Raw genomic sequence first — 3,113 nt, forward strand, 5'->3', positions numbered from 1 at the left:
TGGGCTATGCAAGTCCAAGGATCATAAGACAGTGGAGTGCAAAAAGATAAAGGATGCAACCTGCTATAATTGTAATGAGAAGGGGCATATAAAGAGTAATTGCCCGAAGTATGCCAAGAAGGCGGAAGAGACGAAGAAGTCGAATGCGAGAGTTTTTCGCTTGGATGCAAAGGAAGCGGTTAAGGACGACAATGTGCTTACAGGTACTTTTCTCGTAAATAATATATTTGCAAGAGTACTGTTCGATTCTGGCGCTGATAAATCCTTTGTAGACCAGAAATTTTGCCAACTACTAAATATGCCAATCAAAACCCTTGACGTGAAATACGAAGTAGAGTTAGCAGACGGCACGATAGAAACCGTCTCTACTGTTCTAGAAGGATGTGAAATGTCCATTAGGAACCATTCTTTTCCCTTATCTCTACTTCCTTTCAAACTTGCGGGTTTTGACATCGTGCTAGGCATGGACTGGTTATCCCATAACCAGGCCCAAATCATTTGCGGCAAAAGGCAGATAGTTTTAAAGACTCCGAGTGGTGAATCTCTTACCATTCGAGGGGATACGCATTACGGATTGCCCGAAGACGTATCTATGCTGAAAGCTTCAAGGTGTTTGAACAGAGGCTGTGTAATTTACATGGCTCAGGTGATAATAGAAGAACCAAAGCCGAAGATCGAGGATCTTCCTGTCATTTCTGAATACCCCGAAGTTTTTCCCGAAGAACTACCTGGTTTGCCACCAGATAGACAAGTGGAGTTCAGAATTGACATCATTCCTGGAGCAGCTCCGATAGCAAGAGCACCTTACAGATTAGCGCCAACGGAAATGAAAGAACTGAGGACCCAGTTGGATGAACTGCTGGCGAAAGGTTTTATCAAACCTAGTTCATCTCCCTGGGGAGCTCCTGTCCTATTTGTAAAGAAGAAGGACGGATCGATGCGGTTATGCATCGACTATAGAGAACTAAACAAAGTTACCATAAAGAATAGATATCCTTTACCAAGGATCGATGATCTATTCGATCAGCTGCAAGGAGCAAGCTACTTCTCCAAGATCGACTTAAGGTCAGGCTATCATCAACTAAGGGTCAGAGATGAAGATGTACACAAGACTGCATTTAGGACTCGCTATGGTCATTACGAGTTCCTAGTGATGCCTTTTGGGCTCACAAATGCACCGGCTGCGTTCATGGATCTCATGAATCGCGTGTGCAAGCCGTATTTAGATAAATTCGTCATAGTCTTCATAGACGATATCCTGATCTATTCTAAAAGCCAAGATGACCATGAGAAGCACCTCCGTTGCATTCTCGAATTACTACAGCGTGAGAAACTCTACGCCAAATTCTCGAAATGTGAATTCTGGCTACGAGAAGTTCAATTTTTAGGACACGTTGTGAGCGAGCGTGGTATTCAAGTGGATCCCGCTAAGGTAGAGGCAGTCATGAACTGGCAAGAGCCGAAGACGCCTACCGAGATTCGTAGTTTCCTGGGGTTAGCAGGATACTACCGAAGATTTATTGAAAATTTTTCAAGGATTGCTGCGCCTTTGACTTCCTTGACCAAGAAGAAAGAAAAGTACATTTGGGGCCCGAAGCAGCAAGAGTCCTTTGAAATACTGAAGCAGAAGCTAAGCAACGCACCTGTGTTGACATTACCGGAAGGTACAGATGAATTCGTAGTTTACTGCGATGCATCACATACAGGCATGGGGTGTGTGCTTATGCAGAAGGGCAAGGTGATTGCCTATGCTTCAAGGCAATTAAAGGTGCATGAAAAGAATTACACCACCCATGATTTGGAGTTGGGTGCCGTTGTATTTGCACTGAAGTTATGGAGGCACTACCTTTATGGTATTAAATTTGTGATTTATTCAGATCACAAAAGCCTTCAGCACCTGTTCAACCAGAAGGAGTTGAACATGAGACAACGTCGTTGGATGGAAACCCTGAATGATTATGACTGTGAAATCAGGTACCATCCCGGCAAGGCAAATGTAGTCGCCGATGCCTTGAGCAGGAAAGAAAGGGTAAAACCCATTCGAATCAATGCCAAGAGCATTGAGGTTAAGAATAATTTGATGGAAAGGATATTAGCTGCGCAGCGTGAGGTTGTGTTGGAAGCTAATTATCCTAATGAAAAGCTGGGAGTAACTGAGGAGCAGTTGACTCTTAGCAAGGATGGAATTCTTAGGCTGAATGGACGTATATGGATTCCGATTTATGGGGGACTACGAGATGTTGTTCTCCAGGAAGCCCATAATTCCAAATACTCAGTCCATCCTGGTGCTGACAAAATGTACCAAGACTTAAAGGCAGATTATTGGTGGATAGGCTTGAAAAAGTCTGTAGCCGCCCATGTAGCAAAGTGCTTGACTTGTGCTCAAGTCAAAGCCGAGCACCAAAAGCCGTCTGGCTTGCTACAACAGCCTGAACTTCCCGAGTGGAAGTGGGAATGCGTAACTATGGACTTCATAACCAAGTTACCCAAAACCAGGAAAGGAAACGATACAATATGGGTCATAGTTGATAGGCTGACTAAATCAGCTCATTTCTACCCATCAAGGAGACGTATAGCTCCGATATGTTAGCCCAACTTATGTTGATAAGATTGTAGCCTTACACGGCATACCTGTGTCGTAGTTATCTCCGTACAGGGATACTAGATACATCATCTCACTTCTGGAAGGAGTTTCCAGCAATTCTTTGGGCCACCGCGTTTGAACTTTAGTACGGCTTTACCATCTCACAGACGGAGTCGGTCCAAGCATAGTGGAGCGTGACTATCTCAAAACGCTAGAAAGTACACTGCTTCGTGCCATGTTGGCGATCGAACTTTAGGTGTAACTGGGATATAAAACCTACCCCTGGGATCGAGTTCCTCCTATCATTATAATTAGATTACTACACCACATAAATGCTGCGCACTTTTGAGGGCATCTATAATGGTAGGTAAATGGCAGATCAGCCTGTTTGTTGCGAAGTAGGAGAGGTCCAACTTCGGACCAGAGGATTGTTTTCCAGACGAACGAACAGCTTGTCCCAGATCCGGGACCACGTCTCAAGGCTGCCGGACTAGCCAGAAGAGCTACGCTGATCCAAAGCGTAAGGATT

General features: G+C 44.5%; 1 pseudogene; it reads left to right on the top strand.

Annotated features, from left to right (window-relative positions):
• Nucleotides 1–592: 592 nt before the first annotated feature.
• Nucleotides 593–3,113, top strand: part of LOC118492072 — a 10,098-nt pseudogene continuing 7,577 nt past the window's right edge.

This window comes from Helianthus annuus, chromosome 5, assembly GCF_002127325.2.
Source record: "Helianthus annuus cultivar XRQ/B chromosome 5, HanXRQr2.0-SUNRISE, whole genome shotgun sequence".
NCBI lineage: Eukaryota > Viridiplantae > Streptophyta > Magnoliopsida > Asterales > Asteraceae > Helianthus > Helianthus annuus.